The sequence below is a fragment of the Candoia aspera genome, chromosome 1, assembly GCF_035149785.1.
Source record: "Candoia aspera isolate rCanAsp1 chromosome 1, rCanAsp1.hap2, whole genome shotgun sequence".
In the NCBI taxonomy this organism is placed as follows: domain Eukaryota; kingdom Metazoa; phylum Chordata; class Lepidosauria; order Squamata; family Boidae; genus Candoia; species Candoia aspera.
In genome coordinates this window covers 262474946-262495353 of record NC_086153.1, presented here as the reverse complement: position 1 = coordinate 262495353, position 20408 = coordinate 262474946, and the positions used below count along the sequence as shown (strand labels likewise).

At 38.5% G+C, this 20408-nt stretch overlaps 1 protein-coding gene across 1 annotated transcript in view; it reads left to right on the top strand.

The window, feature by feature from the left end:
* Nucleotides 1–14039: 14039 nt before the first annotated feature.
* Nucleotides 14040–20408, top strand: part of SHANK2 (SH3 and multiple ankyrin repeat domains 2) — a 362929-nt gene continuing 356560 nt past the window's right edge. The window contains exon 1 of the mRNA XM_063289598.1: nt 14040–14381. The gene's annotated coding sequence lies outside the window, so the exon portion shown is untranslated. The remainder of the gene's footprint in view (nt 14382–20408) is intronic.

Sequence of the window (20408 nt, the reverse complement as noted above, 5' to 3'; positions counted from 1 at the left end):
GTTATATACTAATAATGAACTAAGGAAGATGATGTACAGTGTTGATTATTCTGGAAAGCTATTATATCAGTGTGCTTTCTACATATATATGTATGTTCACGTATTTATAAAATAAGATTTTGCTTCCACATCACACATTTTATGGAGAAAACTTTGAAATATTATAGAGGTTGCATACAGCAATTCTATTTTTTACTTACAATTTCAGATTTTTTAAAAGTGAGGTACTTGTGTAAAAGGAATTAAAATAAACTCGGTTGCTATTTTAAGGGACCTTCCTCTAGTTTCTGTGTGTTGGAAATATTGGTCCTATGAAGAATAAATGAGATGCCTAGAAGACTGGGACTCTGTCAACAGCCTGTAGAAGTTGAACCGTTTTCATGGTTTCTACTGTGGGATACAACTGAAGAATAGTGATATTTATTTCCTGTTATTTTTGTGCCTGAGAATGAACCGTTGAACTCTTTCTAACAGGAACAGCCTCAATAGCTCATCTTTTTCTTATTTCTTGCCAAGAAAAAAGAAAAGAAAAAAAGCAGCTCTACAAAAATAAAAACTGAATTGGTGTTTGATTAATCCACAGCAATACTGAAATGTTCTAAATATAAACATGCACAAATACTAATCAAAACAGCAACTCCTCACTGAAATCTTTTCATGTGAGGAACAATTCCACATGATATTTCAAATGTAACAAACAAGACGTTTGGGGGAGGACAGGACCCAGGTACGAAGTTGCCCAGGAACAGAGCAGCCAGGAGTAGGGCCCCAAGGAAGAAGACACTCCAGTGGCGGTAGTGAGTATTTGGGAGCCTGGGGCAAAACAAACAGAAACAAAACAAAAAGCTGAACCAAGAGAACACCGATCACTCCTGGAGTTCATCAACTGATTTGAAGCTCTGGTCATGGAAGGTGAGCTCCAATCACCAGTTTTACTTCTATTACCCCAACCTCACCAGAACAATGAAAAAGACTCTCAATGGCCAGAGATCAGCAAAAACAAAAATGTCCTTGAGAAAGTAGTGAAGAATGGTGGTGGTGAGAGGGGCAACTCAGGAAAGAAAGGCTACATGTGGATCTGACAAGTTATCACAAGGTGTATGTTGTCTTCCTAATGCATATCTCCAAAATATAGTGGAAAGATTACCAGGCTCATGGAACTGACTGATTGCTATCCATTCTGGCTTATTTGTGGAAGAACAAACAACATCATTAGAAGAGGAGAAGCACTTCAGTGGCTTACAAATGACTTGAAAGCCCTGGGTAGGAAGGCAAAGGAGCTGGGCATGCAAGTAACGTTTTCATCTGTGCTCCTTATGGATAGTTAAGGGACAATGGAAAACTGGATTGTGGAAATGAACAACTGGCAAAGAAAATAGTGTCATCAAGAAAGATTTGGATTTCTAAACCACTGCGTACGACATTCGTGTAAAGAACTCTTAGGCAGGGATGGATTGTGGGCCCAACCAGGCTCATTTGATCAGAAGTGACAAAATTCTTCTAAATTTCTTCTGCCACTAGTACCAAATAATTTACTATTACCTTGCTGCCACTACTACAAAATGATAGAGTTCTACTGATGTTGTCTCCTCTCTTATAAGCTATTTTAAGAGATCCAGCTGGGGAAGAGATCCAGTGTGGGGAAGAGATCCAGCTGATTCTAAGCAATTAAAACATTATTTTACAATACAAATTTGTATAGAACAGGTTCTTTCTATAGAGGTATACTGTATCAGTAAAACGCTCCTTATTACAAAATGATAGTTTACTTATTCGCAAGGGCCGCCTGTGCCTTGTCTTTCATTGGTTGTCCCCTCTCCCTTTCCTTGTTTTTACTGCCAACTTCTCTCATCTTCTCTTCTGCCTCTCTCTCCCCATTCTCTTAGGTTTCTGCCTCACCTTCCACCGAAGGCAGTGAGTAATAAACATTTTTCCAGATATGGATTATTGGCTGCAAACTGGCAGAACTGCAGACAGTACAGAAAAAACAAAACAAATTCTAGTGCTGCTGCTTATTCTTATGGCACAAAAATTCAGAAATTAAAATTAAATTCAAGTGATTTCCTATTTCCTCATGTAAAACTTGAATTTCTGGATAGAGTTTTTAAAAGAATATCCTGAAATTGCCAGTTAAGCATCGAAATATCTTATGCTGTTCGGGACATCACACCTTTGTGATAGAATCTTCTTTTTATGCGCAGCAACAAAAAACGAGTATAGAAATAGACTAAATATAGAAGATGTATATCTTACGTAACATCAATTGCTTCAAATATTGAACTTTTATTGAAGGAAAGCAATCACATCCCAGTTATTGATTTGTTTGGTTAAAAGATTAATCTCCCAAACAGTTGTGAGATCCAAGTTCTATTTTTTGTAAATTGGAAATGCTAACGTTGCATGTACAACAAACAGTTTCCTTTTTGTTTTGTTGTCAATTTTCTATCATTAGTGTTTTGTCAGGGGTTGTTTCTTTTTAATAACAGGATCTGTGGCCTAAAAAAGTTTGAATTAATGACAAGATTATTAAAAACAAAAGCAAAGCAGCAACTGCCAACAAACAGAGAACTTAGCAGTCTGGTGGCACACGACAAAATGGCTGCAAGGGCAGTGACGAGCTCCTGGAGGGGAGGGGCCTATGAGGCACTGCAGCCAATCAGAGCTGGGGCTGCTATTAGAATAGAATAAAGCCCTAGAGACCATTCACTCTGAAGGGCTTAAGATAGGTCACGTCAGAGTTTTTAACTGAAACTGGAAAACGCAGGCACAGGGTGCATTTGCAATGGGCTGGGAGTGGGAGGAGGATGACATCATCTGTTCCTGCACTCAGAAAATGGTGAGTGGCCTGTACCAGCAATGGACTAAGCAGAAAGCGGAGATCTGTCCATAATGTGAAAGAAATATTGCTCATTTAACAGATAATAAAGAAACAGGGTGTATGTCAGTGTTCTGTCCCGACCACTTTGTGTTATCCTGCATGTCACTCCAGTCCTTTCAATCTCTTCTACCATGCCTAACCTCAATTGCACTATTGATATTAACAGCTGCAACATCCCCTACACAGCCACTTAAATGCTGAAATGTACTGCTGCTTAGCCAAGCCTAGGTGTGACTGGATCCAAAGAGATCTCAGAGTTCCCCTGCAGGAACTAGAGGTTCAGGGAATCCTCTATTAGGTGTGACAAGACATTAGCAACCTGTTAGAGCAGCTGAAAAATCAATTTTGCCATACCTTACCATCTACCTATAATTTTATCATTCTTTATTATTCTCAGCAAGCAGCATTTGTTTTGACCCGAAAGGACCTTCATTTGCTCTTCTACCATACTTAAATCAGCCACCCTCAGTTCCTCCTTGTTTTGAAGTAATCAATTTATTTTAGACTGTTAGAAACTCTGGAATGGTATATCTTTGGAAACAGATATATTTCTTATGAGAACAGCTGGAAAGAAACAGGTCTCAAACACTCCTGTTAAAAAGAAGGGAAACACCATGTACCTTACTAGCACAATGCTACTGAAGAACAAATCATAGGGAGCTATATTTTCAAGAAAATAATTAGAAAGCAAGGTGAAGAAAATTGGGTCTTGAAGAAGTTTAAATAATATTTTTCAAACAAATCATTGTAAGATTCAGCATTTCTGTGTGTTGTGTGGCCCTTTGGCAAGAAAGCCTTAATTACCTACCCCTGAATATAACCTTGTTTCTTACACCTTTATTTTTTATTTTTTTATTTTATTTATACGCTTTGTTTTCTTCACACAGAGAGCCAGTTTGGTCTAGTGGTTAAGGTGCTGGGCTAGAAACCAGGCGACTGAGAGTTCTAGTCCCACCTGAGGCACGAAAGCCGGCTGGGTGACCTTCGGCCAGTCGCTCTCTCTCAGCCCAACTCACCTCACAGGGCTGCTGTTGTGGGGAAAATAGGAGGAGGAAGGAGCATTAGGTATGTTCGCCACCTTGAGTTATTTATAAAAATAATAAAGGTGGGATAAAAATAAATAAATAATCTCAGATTATTCCTAAATAAATAATGAAGTGTCTTTGGAAATCATAATAGCAGCAGTGTAGCCAACTGACCAGATATCAGCAGTGGCCTCTGCTGCAGTGTCACCCTTAGCAGATGTCTGATTATGGTAATTCCTGGTGCCAGTCCTGAAAAAAAAAAAGCAGGTTTTTATCTAAACAAGGCTAGCCTGTTTAAAGTTAGGGAAGGGAGGCAGTGGGATTGCATATGTGCCTATCACATGCCTTCAGCATAATGCCTGATAATATCTACAGTATGAACAATTGAAGACATTTGAGCAGACAGTGTTCCTGAAGCTCCACATTTCATATGCACTTCATACTGTTCAGACTCTTTCATACATTATCTTGAATGCTTGAATGCTATTGGGCCAGAACATGATACTGGGCATGAATAGTTTGCACTCCATTTCATGCTTATTCAGATGAGTTTCTCAAAATATCTGTTAATGTGTTAATATATTGTCATCAATGGTGAGAATAATTTTATTGCCAAACCACTGATTGATCCTCTTCAAAGCTGAAAAACAAAGATGTTCTGAATTTGAACATAGTTTTTTCTTCACTCAGTTTATCCGTTTGAGCAATACAGAGTTAAGTGTGCTTGCATTTGTGAGTAGTGCAATCTAATATAATCCAAAGTTGACATGTACAGCAAGTTTACCCTCTTGCAATTACCATACATGTCCCAAAAATCTGCTCCTAAAGCACCTTTAATCCTCTAGAGCAGACATATAGGGCATGTGGAGGCTGCAAGAGAAAAGGAAATTGTCCCCTCAGTTTATTTATTTGTTTATCCTTTGTGGTTCTGCTAATGTAAGGAATCCATCAGTAGCAAAACTGGACTAGATACATTTATCTTTTTTTTTTTTTACAATGTTTTATGTAGTTCCTAAATGTGCTTATTTGCTTGCTTCTTTTTCTTTTCACAATGCACAGCAGATTCCACAAGGAAAAAAAAACTTATTCAGGTTCATTTTTCTGTTGTCTTTTCCTGACAGCTTTAAATGCATTTGTTGAAAATGGAGTACAAGGAAGTCCTTCTCATATTTTTGGATAGCAGAGAGCTTTATATGATGGAACAACATTGGAAGACCTGAAGGACCAGGTTAGGGACAGTTTGTCATGGAGAAAATCTATTTGGTTGTAAGAGTCAACACCAACTTGATCGTGCATAATCAATAAATCACACAGTGGAAAATGTGGAGAGAGAAACAGTAAAACCAAAGGTGTAGCTTTTTCTAAGAAACAATTCCTGTGGCTGCTGCTTGTATTGGAGAAAAATAAAGACAAGCTTTGTTTAGAAGACAACACAATGATAGAAAAGCTTGAATTATTTATGCCTATCCATGTAGATGTTCTCCTACATTATGGAGAGAGAGTGAACCAGGTAAGTACTTGAACTGCACAAGTCTGGGTCGAAAGAGAAAGAAAACTAACTTGAGAGATAAAGGAAGTAATGAATGCTCTGAGGATGTCAATCTAATGAATAGGAGGCTTCTTACACAGAGACACGCAGAGAAAAGTCTTTTAGACAAGGAGAAACAATTCTTTTGTCTCTGCATCTATTGCCCCTAGTGGTCAGTAGGTGAATAGGTGCAGAAAGCTGGTGAATTCAAGGTTGAATTACAACACATAAATCATGCTGTCCTATTTTCAGTAGCAACCCTAGAATTGAGACAGAGTTTAGTCAGTCAGCTTCTTCTTGTCAGCTAGAAGGGGGTGGGGGCATCTATCAGGTGCTTTAAAAATTAAACATCTTGGCTAACCAATTGAGATGGAAAATCTTCAACTGAAAAATGTTTTTCTTTTCTGTGCGTGATTGGATCAATGTTCAATTCCTCTTTTCACTTACGCCTGGCAACAAAAAAAGACAACCAAGACTAGGAACAGAAGGGCTGTGGTTTGTTATAAACCAAATGGATTGTAACTAGTGCATTGGGAACTTATTATTGAATTACTCACTTTGATTTATTTATTTATTGGATTTATATCCTGCCTTTCAGTCAGGAGCTCAAGGCAAGGCTCCTTTTTCTCATTTCCCCCCACAACAACCCTATGAAATAGGTTGGGCTAAGACAGAGTGGTTGCTCAAAGTCACCCTGCATCTTGAAATGTATTGTTGTAATAATAATGATTTTTCGTAATCAATGCTTTACGTGGACGTTGCAACATCTGCTTTTGCATAAGAAAAATAAAGCCCAAATCAGGTTTCCATCTCAAGAAATTTACAATCTGAAATTTGTCAATGGAGACAGAAAAGTGATGTGCTGATATTTGGGTTGAATGAAATGCAAATTCCTAACTAACTCCCTTCTTTTCAGGCAAATGTAAATGTTGCCTAATTATTCCCATCTCCAATTTTCTCCCTATTATTTTAAAACTATTCAGAAAAATAAGTAGTATTGGAGATGGGATATGTTATATAAGGAACAGGAATGAATTTACCAGACACCTGTATCTCTTTTTTACTTGTATACATTATTTGGGGATTATGGGTTACTTCACAGCATGGGTAAGCCAAGGACTGAACTCAAGAGCTGTCTTGGTAGGAAACAGATGAGGCCAACTGTTCTTTATAAACTTCCCCATCTTTGTTCCTAGTTGGGGAGAGAAATGGAAAAGAAGGCCCTGTCTCTTTACTCAGATCGGTATTTCGGAAAAATCAGTGTTGTGAGCTGCTTATGCATATATTAATCAAGGCTGCCTTTTTCTTTCAGCTCAGAAAATTTAGCCTTTCACAGCCACACAGCTCTGTCAAGTTGCAGAGTCCCTCTTGGAGAGCGCCTTGCTTCACTTCACCTGGGGTGAGTCGCTGGAAGTGAACCGTGAATTATTCCCCCCTCTCCAACCCCCCCCCCCGCCCGCCAGGCAGAAACAGCAGGCAGGCACCGGTCGCCTGTTGTCACATTACATTCAATTGCAGTGTGTGCACGGGAGCGCAGCGCCCAGCCGGCCGGAGAGGGAACGCGCGCGCTCGTTCGCTCTCGCCTTTTCTCTCCACGGCCATTCCCACCGCCCCCCCCCCCTTTCCAACTCTGTAAGTTGTGAGGCGCGCCGCCGCTTGCACCTGATCCTTCCCCATCCTCCACCCAACTTTCCTAGGGTTGCCTCTCCGAACATGAGGGATTACAAACGCAGCGGCGAAGCGAGCAGCCGAGTCAGGGCTTCTGGACTGAGGCGAGGGTAGCAGCGAAGGAGGGGTGGAGCGGTGCGTCCCACTGAAAAGACCGACAAACCCGCGCGCCAGCCTGCTTTTGCGCTGCTTAAGAGGTAAGCGGGAGCTATTACGAGTGTAACCAAGTGCTGGTTGCATTGTGTTTATGGGCTGTGCGAACGCAGGACGGTGAGCTTTAAAGTTTCCTTTTGGGGGGCTAGGATTTGTTTTGGTGCGGAGCTTGCAAAGACGGACCGGGTTTGCCTGCCTGGTGGGCTGACGGTGGGTTGAGGACGGCGTGGAGTGTTCCCGCCCTCCCAAAATGGCCAGTGGCCGTCGTGGCGCTGGGACAAGGTGGAGGGGTGGGCCAGCCCTAAGCCTCGGGAATTCTAAGCGGGATCGGACTGTACGATTTATCGCATTCTCCCGTTCGGCGCCCCTCTGCGCTGTGTGGATGAATTAACAAAACGAAAGAAAATCACTTAGGGACCGCAGCGCAAAGAGGCTACTCGTCTTAAGTAGCAGTTCTGTGCACAGTTAATCGACAGTGTAATTCGAATTCGTCTGATTCATTTCCGAGTATGCATGCATAGGATTGGGATAGAGAGCGAATTTATTTTATGCGAGTGAAATCTGGTCGATTTCCATCAGCAAGAAACAGTATTTATCATTTCAGCCTCAGGGTTTTCATGCATAAGTACACAAAGTGTACTTATGACTGTATAAAAAAAAAGCAATATGGAATATGTTATTTTTCCCACTTGAACAAATATTATCCTGTCTTCAAAGTCAGAAATAGACACCTTTATTTATTCCCTGTAAAGAGGAGTTAGTAAGGTTAAGGTTATGAGTAAAGAAAACGATTCTGGGTGTTTCTGATTTAAATATTTATCCTCTGAATAAGATTATATAAATAGATGAATGCATCTTTCCTGACCTATTAAGAAAAACTGAAAAATGAAATTTGAGTGGGAAAATCCTATCCCTTCTGGTGTTCCTACTGGCCTTCTAAAGTTGTTTTTATCATTTCCTTGTATTTGGAAACAAATAGTTTACTGTAGTTTGAAATAAGGTAACATTGGAGTAGGTCAGATTAAAAGAAAAGGCTAATAAGTACACTGTGTGTACTGTCCATAGTAAAAAAAAATCAGCAATAGGTGTCACCTCTGAGAGAGGAGTTGTGGCTCTATTTTTAAAGCTATATACTTTTTCAGTGTAAAATACTTAACAAGGAAAACTGGGTATCCCTCGCTAGGTCTTGAGGAAGTGATACCTGCTAAGTTTCTGCTTGACAATCTGTTCAAGGGACATAGCTTTTGTCAAGATCTTACAAACTAGGGGAAGACAGTGAATACTCCCAATGTGATTCCCACCAGTTTCTTAGCCATACGGTACTTGTGCACTGTTAACATTTGGTGGCAAGTAGAAATTCTAATAGACGAGAATATCTGTAGCTCAGGGTTGAACTGTGGAGTCCTTGAACGGTGGAGTCCTTGATGCTCTCTGAGCTTGCTAGTTTGCTTGCAGACGTTTCATTACCCGACTAGGTAACATCATCAGTGCTGGTGAGTGTGGGGTTTGCTCCCTGTTTATATGCAGTAGCTTGTTCTGCCTGTGTTGGTGGGGGTGCGGTTTTCTCCTTGGCAGTTGCTTGATTAGGGCATTGTTTTCTGCTTGATTGTTTGCCTGATGTTAATCCCTGCTTATCTGGGTGTTGGTTGCTGGAGAGGATGTGTCCTGGTCTTTTTGATTCCCTCTTAGCTTTTCTATTGTCTCTTTCGAATGGTGTGTAAATATGGTTATTCTCTGTGTCAGTTGATGGCTGATTTTAATTTTAATTTTGAATTCAACAGCAGCAGCTTTTGGCATACTGCAGATGCTGTTGGAGAAGGTTGTGCTTGTTGAATTACTCTTTGTGACATATCAATCTTTGAGGCACCTTGTCAAGAAGAAAAGGGCAGTACTAAGCTATCTTGTCTATAAAAAGCTATAAAAAAGAGGTAACTTTTTCAGAGGTACATAAAAATAAAGAAAAATGGTTAAGTCCCAGACATTTTCACTAGAAGATCCTGTATTTACGAGTGAGCCTTCATCTCTGAAAAAGACAAGCAGTGTGCTTAAACTGTACAGATTCTGCTGTACAGATTCTGCTGTATTACACACTTGGGGCAAGCATGGTAATTGTCATAAAGCAATGTTGGAATTGCCTTGTTCAAGCTATGGCAAACAAACAGTTTTGCAACATTGAAGTACAATTTGGCAGTTGGAATGTATGTATATTTTTGTATGTGCATGTCTTCATTCAGGTATGCATAGTACAAAGAGACAAGAATAATTCTGCACAGTCCTTCAAATTCTTTTTCTGCTTCAGTGCCTGGCCAGAGGCAATTCTCTGAAGAGTAAAACTTCCTGATATTTTCAGGTCACAGTGCTCCATTAAATGCAATTACTAATGCTGTTATCATTCTCATTAACTAGTAGCTAAATCCATATATCAGACAACAGAGATTTAGGCTGAGTTAGCATGCTTCAACAGCTATTAAGTAGGACCATCATTGTAGGTCTTCCATAGTAACTATTCCTTAGACAGCTTGTCCATAATTTAAAACAAAATTGGAGTTAGAAATGAACTTTGTAGTAATATTGGTTATTGGTCACTTCTTTAGTTATATAAAATTAATATGTATTCACTTGATAGAACACCATATGAGCACTAGTGACCTATAGTCTATTCTTGTTATCGTGCATTCATATGTGTGTATTGAAAGTTGGGCCCATACTGAACTGAAACCTCTGGCCAGGATTCAGCAAAAGAATTGTGAATCCTAATTAATTAGTAAAGCTTTGAGTTGGAGGGAGATTTATTGATTTGTTGTTTATTTGTTCAGTCGCTTCCGACTCTTCGTGACTTCATGGACCAGCCCACGCCAGAGCTTCCTGTTGGTCGTCAACACCCCCAGGTCCCCCAGGGACAAATCCGTCACCTCTAGAATATCATCCATCCACCTTACCCTTGGTCGGCCCCTCTTCCTTTTGCCCTCCACTCTCCCTAGCATCAGCATCTTCTCCAGGGTGTCCTGTCTTCTCATTCTGTGGCCAAAGTATTTCAGTTTGGCCTTTAATATCATTCCCTCAAGTGAGCGGTCTGGCTTTATTTCCTGGAGGATGGACTGGTTTGATCTTCTTGCAGTCCAAGGCACTCTCAGAATTTTCCTCCAACACCACAGTTCCAAAGTATCTATCTTCCTTCTCTCCGCCTTCCTTACGGTCCAGCTCTCGCAGCCATATGTTACTATGGGGAACACCATTGCTTTAACTATGCGGACCTTTGTTGTCAGTGTGATGTCTCTGCTCTTAACTATTTTGTCGAGATTTGTCATTGCTCTTTTCCCAAGGATTAAGCGTCTTCTGATTTCCTGACAGCAGTCAGCATCTGCAGTAATCTTTGCACCTAGAAATACTTTATTGATAACTAACCTCATTCACAGAAGCTGCTACATGGAATACTTTGCCACTTCCTTTTTCCAGAAAGTTTTTGATTTCTCTGCCTAGTCCTGGGATTGTTTTGAAGGTCTTCAATTAAAATACTAATCAGGCCAAACCTTACTTCTCTTTTTTGAGATCAGCCAAGGTTAGCTAGGTGCCAGTGCTGCCATCTGATCTTTGGAGTGAACCACTATGTGAGTACTGAGTGTTGCTAATATGTTAAACTAAGTTGTGTAACAGTAGGATAAATCTTGCTGCAGAAACCCTTAAACGGTTTAAAGCCCCCTAGATCTTTTCTGCCATGTAGCCTACACAACTTTAAACTGTGCCTATTTCCTTGACCAATTCAGATTTGGAACTGGAAGAAAAGCCCAGGTTCCCATTGGCTCCAATTCCTTTGGGTAGGGAAGAGATACAGTTTCACACCTTGTGTACCATATTGACTTTTCTACACCACATCATGCACATTCAGGGAGGAAAAACGATACACAAGTGTAATGTTTTGCTTGGAAGAGATTTTTTACTAGACTATTGAATCTGTACATTTAGCCATCTTATATATTAGAAGCAAGGAAGATATAAATGTATATCTGACACTTGTCTACAGGTGAGAATGGGGAAAATTTTTGACAACTTAGTTATTTAGAGAACTTAATCCATCTCATATTTCCGCACATTGTCCTTAAATTTGATTTTCATGATTTTCATCAAGGATTGATGTTAAAATTTAACATTTTAACGAAACATTTAAAACAAAACAAAACAAAGGTTTCTCTTAGAAAGGGAATATTATGAAGTACAGACCACGTTGCATTAATTAATATTTCAACTGTAAGCTTATGGTTTTTTTTCTCCCATATATTTGTGATAAAGCCCCACTGAATTCAGTAAACCTCAGTGGACATGCCCAGGATTGCGCCATGAATTAATTGATATATATTCTCAATATAAATCATTGAGGCTATTGCTGAGGGAACGGACGTCCTTTCTTCCTTTTCAGATCTATTTTTTTGTGATTATAAAGGGGTGCAGTATCCCTTTCAACTGTTCTTGTAGTTTCCAACCCATAGAAATATAATTCTAAATGATGTAAATATCTACCAGGGAACTTTCCAGAACAAAATTAATATATAAAATAACTTCTATCTGAATTGAAACCACTGTAGCATATGTTAACAACACGTACACTAATGTTGCATTTTCAATGATTAGCTAAATCTACCAATGTCTTTCTGAAAAGACATACATTCACAATATACACAAAATAATATTTTTACTAAATTAATTTTAATTTTACATGTATAGGAACATGATACATAGTTGTCAAGCTGGTCTTTCATTGAAATTTATGTGTTGGACATTCCATGTATCCCATAGCCTTGAATATTTAATTTAGTATATTCAACAATCATTTATAAATACTGATAATAGGATTATTTTATAGATTTCAGAAGGTACTTTAACCAAAGATATTTCCACTCTGCACTTTTAAGCAAATTGCATTGCTATTGATTGATTGTGTATACACTCCACACTCTGCCCAGGTTCATGAAAATAGAGATTGCTTGCTGTTTTCAATTTTGGATTCCCCATAATGTTGCATTATGGGGGAATCCAAACTGGAATTTTTGAGGTGTTATATCCATGCTTTTGCAACCACATTTCAGCATTTGTGCTGCCTTTTCTTCAAAGTAAAAATAAGTCTGCTCTTTAAAAAGTGTACGTATCTGTAGTATGCAGTGTTGCCTGTGTATACTGGTCTGATGGAGCTAAATAAAAAGGAAGCCCATGTACCTTCCTTGATGCCAAATCTCCACCTGCCAATAAGCAAAGCATTTGGAGGGTGCAAAATATCTCTCACAAATGTCATACAGCTTCAAAATAATGAGATGATAAAATGGGCTGCATCAGCATGGATTCTGTTAGAGGAAGTTATGTGTTTAATTATTGCATACATTAAAAGCACGCTTAATAAAGAAACTGAACAGAGAAAGCTGTAAGTAGTTGAGAACATTTATCCTGATGTACTAATTTTCTAGTATGTTATATGAAGGACCAATCAAAATGGATAACCACACCTGTAGTTTGAAGTGGATTCCCATAACTTATGCTGTATATCTATATCTAAATCAGGAGATCTTTTTCTGTATTATTTATTTATTTATTTATTATTACATTTATATCACTGCCCATCTCCCCCAATGGGGGACTCTGGGCGGTTTACAATAAATAGCATTAAAAACATAGCCACATAAAAATTACATTAAAATATGCATAAGAACAAATGTAAAATCCAAGTGGAGATGGAACACAATCACTAAGAGGTGCTATGGTGCCAGCCATCCCCAGGTGGAGCTATCACTCTCCCCCTCCCAAACAAGGTGGCAGAACCAGGTCTTAAGTTTCTTCCGGAAGTCCGAGAGCGAGGAAACCTGTCTCAACTCCGGGGGCAAGATGTTCTAAAGGGTGGGCGCCACTGCAGACAAGGCTCGCCTCCTGGATCCTGCTAGATGAAATTCGTTTGCTGATGGGGTCCATAGCATGCCCTACCTGCCTGACCGGGTGGGACGGGTCGATGTTATGGGGACGAGACGGTCCCTCAGGTACCCTGGTCCCATGCCATGTAGGGCTTTAAAGGTGATAACCAACACCTTGAATTGGACCCAGAAGCAAACTGGTACCCAATGCAGCTCGTGTAACAGTGGTGTCACATGGGCTGATTTTACAGCCCCAATAACTGTCCGCATAGCCGCATTCTGGACCAGTAGAAGCTTCCGAATACTTTTCAAGGGTAGCCCCATGTAGAGTGCATTGCAGTAGTCTATATGGGAGATGACAAGGGCATGAGTGACTGTTCGGAGGGCATCTCGGTCCAGGAATTATTGAATGTATCTGTCATCTTGTTTAAACTGGAAAACTTTGCCATGCATGAAAGGTTAGCTTGCCAACGTTGCCTCCACTCTGGTTATTTAAAATGGTGTACTGTACTTAAATATGGTTATGCGTACAGTATTCCATAGGCAAGTTTTCCTTGCCTGTTTGAACCGGTTACAAAGGATCTGAACTAGTTTGTGCAGGGCCTGTGATTGGGCCTATGATACGTTACAAGCACCCTCCTCCCACTCAAATTAAGATGAATTCAGTTCATTTGAGGGGACAGGAGATACATTAAAGGAAACTCATCTTCATTTTCTTTTCTTTTGTCCAGTCCTAAATACAGTGATTCCTCCTCTTCCCATTTACAGTATGCTTCATTCTAGTGCCAAAGATAACCTTCTGCCAAGGCTTCCTCAACCTACACCTTCCAGATGTACATGATTACAGGTCTTACCATTCTCAATCAGTATGGCCATGATTTAGGGAGCAGTAGTGGAACACATCTGGATAGTGCCTGATTGTTCTGCACTGTTGTGTTGTTCCTTATCTTTTAGCAGTGATTGTACTGAGAAGAACTGTGCAACAACCCCTTTCCCACCATTCCCTGCGTTCCAGTCCTGTTTTTTCTGTTGGCTTTAGTGTTTGAGTGATTGACAGGGAAGTGAGGAGGCAGGGTTACCAGACAACCTTGCTCAGGTTCATTATTCCACATTCGCAGCTGGAAGTTAAAGATCTGTCTCTGGAAGGTTTGCTCTTTATAAATAACTTTCATTTTATTTGTGTCAGCTCTGCTTAGAACTGGTATATTGAGGATTTTTCTCTCTGAAACATGCCACAGGTAAGTTTTTTACGTAACAGATGAATTATTTGGAAGAAGAAGGAAGAAGATAAAGGGGCAGTAAGACCCGTTCCTTCCCGTCAACAAGAGCCTTTCAAGGAAGGGTCTAAAGAATTACATAAGCAGAACCAACTTGATCTTCTTGTCTCCACTTCCGCTAATCGATTTCAATTTTGTTTTAAGGGGTGTGAATGTCAGATAAAATAATGTGTGTGTCTGTAGCCATTTCTCAGATCAAAAGTCCTTTTGAAAATTTTGAACAAATGCCTAATTCTTTTCAAGAAAGTTCTTTAACAAAACAACCATGGGATTATTTCCAGAATAAAGGACAGCTAGATTCCTACCAGGTATTTTAGTAGAAGAACAAGGGAATGTTTATCCCATTTTGACTTGGCTGGTTTCCTATACGTGCTCACCATGTGCATGCATTTAAGCTAAAGGGTTTTAGCTTCTTTTTCCAAAATGAAATGCATATGTAATGATGTTAATTTAGGATTCTAACTTTATTAACTCAGGCTCCCTTTCTGTTGTGCATGAAGTACAACGAAGTCAGTTGCTGATTCTATTTAGGGTCCGTTTCTAATAAATTAAAATGGCAAATTTCTGATGGATTTTAATTTATTAGAAATGAGCATGCTGTTAAAAACAGGTAGAAACATTGAGAGGCACATTTCCCTTTTATCTGCTGAGTTTATCTTCATTAAAGCCAAGAGTGTATGCTGATTACTGACTGTTCTCCAATTACATCAATATCTGATCAGATTACTGGTTTCACCCTGTTATAAATTATCTAAGTTTAAGAATGCTCTCTCATGGCAATAATGTAAGGAGATTGGAAAAATGTTGAGTCTAGTTCCAGGTACCATGTTTCACAAGAATTTGGACAAACTAGAATAGCTGCCAAAAAAAAAAGACAGTGAGGATGAAGATGATCAAAGAACTGGAAGCTAAATACTAGGAGGAGAAGTTGAGGGAATTTGATACATTGTATTCTGAGAAAAGAGAGCTAGTTTGGTGTAGTGGTTAAGGCACCAGGCTAGAAACTGGGCGTCTGTGAGTTCTAGTCCTGCCTTGGGCACAAAGCCAGCTGGGTGACTTTGGGCCAGTCACTTTCTCTCAGCCCTAGGAAGGAGGAGGCAATGGCAAACCATGTCTGAAATCTTGCCAAGAAGACTGCGGGGACCTATGCAAACAGTCATGAGGATTCAACTCAAAAGGCACAAATAAATAAATTCTGAAACAGATGATAAAGGAATCTGAATGAATATTATTCAGAAATTGCCCCAGCTTATTCTGTATTGTCCTAAAGTGTAGAACACATGTCATAAGCTACAAGAAACAGATTATGGTTCAATGTTTGAAAATATTTTCTAATAATAAGAACTAATTGACAGTCAAACCAATTAAGTGGTAGGCTCCCTTTCACTGGATGATTTCAAGCAGAGGCTAGATGAACATTCATACTTTAATTTGGATTCCTCTATTGAGCAACACTGCTTTTTTCTGCTGCTGTATGCACCCTTCTGCACTATGTTTCTATAAGCAAACAAACCTAAGGGAGGATAGGTGCATTCTTACAATACTACACCTGATCAGCACATTAAATCTTCTGGGGGAGATGGGCGGTAATTAAATTTGAATAATAAAAAATAAAATAAAAATAAAGGGCAATAAATATAAGTTAAGTTCTAAATATTCAGTCATAAAGTGACTGGAATAAAAGTGCACTTCAATGATTTTACTTACTTTTTTAAATATAATTTTATTGACAGTTTTAAAAAATGAGTAAACATTAATACAAACTGAAATAAAGTAAGAAGGAAAAAAGAAAAAGGAAGAAATAAAAGAGAAACCTAAAGTGCAGAATGAAAAAAGGAAAAAAGTAGAAGAAAAATAGAAAAGAAAAAAATATAAAGTGGCTTCCAATCTTCTTTACAGCAGTTATAAGTACATTTGTAGATTTACCTCTTTCTCTAAGGTAATACCATGACTCTCTTCTTTCTATAATCTATCCTATCTAATCGTCAAAAACCATAGATCATAAGTTCATTTTTTTTGTTTTACACAACAAATCCATAAGGGGTTTCCAGTCTAGAATAAACATAGATATTGTCTTTTCTCTAATCAAACAGGTCAATTTGGCTATCTCAGTGGGTTCTATCACCTTCACCAACCATTCCTCCATTGTAGGTATTGCCAAATCTTTCCATCTTTGTGCATACAATAATTTTGCTGTGGTTATCATATATAAAAACAAAGTTTCGCAACCTTTTTTCCCAACTGTTTATCCATAAATCCCAAGAGGAAAAGTTCTGGTTTCAGTTGTATATTAATCTTTAAAATCCTCTGAATCAGTGTATGCATTTAAACCCAAAACCTTCTAGCTCTTTTGCATGTTCACCAAGCATGACCCTTCTTGTTGTTCACATTTCCACCATAGATCTGAAGTACCTTTATACATTCTAGATAATTTTTCTGGCGTCATATACTAATGGTACCTAATTTTATAAAAGTTCTCTTTTAAGATTATTATTGTTAAATGATTTTACTTTCAATGTTTATTAAGATTATTGCATTCATAAATTGGATTACAAACATTTTTCTGTTAGGTATTATCTCTACTTGAGAACCATAAAACGGAAAGCTGTTGTGAAGTCATTTGAAACATGTTTTTTTGTCAAAAAGTATTGAAAATTGCATCTTTTAAAATTGCAAAAAATTAAAGGATACAGCATTTGACTGTATCCTTTAATTTTGTGCTTAAGGAAGTACCTGCCACTTTTCTATATTGTTAATAATTAAAGACTGAGGTGACTTATACGGTATAATGAAAACATGTAAATATATTTTAATTATATCCAAATAACTGCATGAGAAATTCCATGTTCACAAAGAGATTGGAATTTTTTACTTCTCCAAACAGCACCTTACCTAGTGTTGCACAGTAAGCAATTTTTTATTGAAAAAAATGTTGAAATGCATTTTGTGATATAGCATGGCCATCTACTATTGAAAGAAAAAAGGAATATTTTCACTGAGCATATCAGAATTCTTCAGCACAGCTGTGTTTTTTGGATCCCAGTTGTTGAAGTTATTGACTTGTGCTATGTTTAATTTTTAACCAGGTCTAAAAGAGTTATAGGGTTACTCATTAAAAAAAAATCATAGGCTGATTCAGTAATAGATAGTTTTAGTGCTGTGAATGCTGCTGAGAGGTAATGGCTTTGATAATTTTTGCAACTCCTTTTGTTCTAGCTACTTACCAAATAACAGAGAGCCCTTCAGAAATTCATATGGTATTGATTGCCACCTTAAAGTTTTGTTGTTGTTTATTCGTTTAGTCACTTCCAACTCTTCGTGACTTCATGGACCAGCCCACGCCAGAGCTTCCTGTTGGTTGTCAACACCCCCAGCTCCCCCAGGGACGAGTCCGTCACCTCTAGAATATCATCCATCCACCTTGCCCTTGGTCGGCCCCTCTTCCTTTTGCCCTCCACTCTCCCTAGCATCAGCATCTTCTCCAGGGTGTCCTGTCTTCTCATTCTGTGGCCAAAGTATTTCAGTTTTGCCTTTAATATCATCAAGGTTAAAGTTTAGGGTGTATATAATGTTAAACTAATATATTGGAATAGCTATAGCTGGGTGGCCAGAAGATTATATCATTGCAAGAGAAGGTGAATGTGGGAATGAGTGTACTGAGACATACCTCAATATAAAAAGGTAATATAGAACTGTATTATATACATACATTAAATCAGCCATTTAAAATGCATCCTTTAGTAGGGTATTCTCAGACCCGATTTAAATGTCTTTAAATTGGTGACTAAAGGTGGTGACTAAAGGTTTTCCCTTCTATTACTTCAAATGTATGAAATATAATTTAGCTTGTTACCTGCTCCAAAATACTTCTGACAAACTCAGTTCAATATAATATGATGGTTCAAAAGCACCTAGGAGATTTTGCAGGTGGACTTAGCGGACTCTTTTTGAAAACCACAGGAAGAAAATAGCCTTTTACTTCTTAGGCCAAACTGACTTATTGGAGTGAAACTACATTTTGCTTGTAGTTCCATAACTGTCTCCCTTGGGGCTTCCCCCACCCTGCCTTTTTATTAAAGCATTCTAGTCATTGCATAAGTAGAAAATCCAACAAAAGGAAAGGTTGTTTTAATCTTTTCCCTTCTTTCTTACTCAGAATAATCCCTTCCCCTCAAATGTCTAGCCTTGTCTCTTTTGGAAGGGTGAAATAGAAAGCTGTGTCTTTCTTCTTGCAGGTACAAACCCTCACTGGAACACAGGTCGAAAAAACAGTCTGTTTCAGAAATCAGTTGCTAAATGTAGCCCTGTCAGAATGAGCCTGCTAGCATTTAAAAAATTCATCTTGGAGTACAATAAGTCTGCCCCATGTCTTTGCCTTCATGTTTTCAGATTTCATTGCTTTTCAGGAAATTAACTTATTCTTCTGCTATGCATTCTAAAAGAAAAATCAAGAGATTTTCACCAACTCTTTATGTCATAACCTGCCAGCATCTGGATACTGAAAAGAACCATCATACTGTGAAAACCAGCAGTCCCAAATGAGCAAGACGATGAAGAGTTAACTGAATCATTTTAACCATAGCAGAAATTGGGTCAGATAATGAGTCTTTCCTCCTATAACAGTCCCAGAGGTAGAGAAGTAGTTTGTCTATTGAATTACAGTAGCTTCAGTTCAGCTACAGTATTGTCGGCAATGATATAAATAATTATGGCATCAGTGATCAGAGAAAGGTGATAAAATAGTTAGAAAAGGAAACCACTTGGCTATTTTGAACAACACATTCTATTTTAGAGATGAACAATTTCACCTCAAGATGGGCTCATAACTAATTAACTCCTGGCCATGATTTTGCCTAGCTCTTCCTGGATCGGTTCCCCTGATTTCTGTATTTTTTCCCTTTAAAATGAATATAAGAACATTACTTAGAATGAAGGCACTTTTGGTGATTTTATGGAAACAATACTTTAACTCCTTGAAATGGCTTCTCTGTTAAGATTCACAGTGAAGGTTGCTTTGATTTTGCTGCAGTATAGCTCAGGGCAGGCAGAAGAGAGACCTGAATGTACTGATAATTCTCTGAAATTATGGAGAATGGGTTTCTGGCTCAGCCTTAGTTTATGCTGCAAAATGAAAAAGCTTGGAGTCATCCAGACTAGATTTTGTTTCTGTGTGTGGAAGGGCTGGGAGTACTAATCAGTTCTGGTAATCATAGCAAATTCCTAGCCTCATAATCCTTTAATTTATATATGTGTTCTGCAATCACGCAGTTTTGTGCCAATAATTATTCAGTTTCACCCCCATCCTAGCTATGTTCAAGCCAAATTTATACTTTATCAGAGTATATGGGGGTTGTAAATGACATCTTTTGGACTTGGCTCAACTTGTGGTTCTCTAGTAGAATACAAAGTAGATCCTGCAGCCCTGAAGTCTGTCTACCTCTGCTGTAAGTGGTATGACTGAAGGTCCCTATCACATCCTGGATAATGGTAAAATTTAACTAATGATTAAAGGAAGCTGGAGAATTCAGGTTAATATTTGGCTAGGCAGTGATAACAAAAAAATACCATTGTACTGACGGTAGGGCAGTTAGATATTACTACTTTCTAAAACTAGAACATTAGAGGTTAATCTGGCAATTGACACATTAGTTTGTTGGTAAGAAATTACTCTACTTTCTAAGATAGTTTCTTTACTGCCTATTCAAATGTGATCTTTGAGGATATACTGAAGTTCCCAGATAATTACATTGTGTCACAAAAAGTTCTTCAGCTTTATACTTGTTTGGTTGATTGGCTGTGTAACTATTCTGCAGTGTTTCCCTCAGGAGCACTGGATGTACCAAATCCAAAATCACCCTGATAAAACTAATGAAGTGCATACTTACATTTATAGACAAGTCATACTTAGAAATGGAGACATTGACATCTAATTGGACCACCTGAACCCAAAATAAGTTGTAAGGAGAAAATGTTATATTACTTTATTTA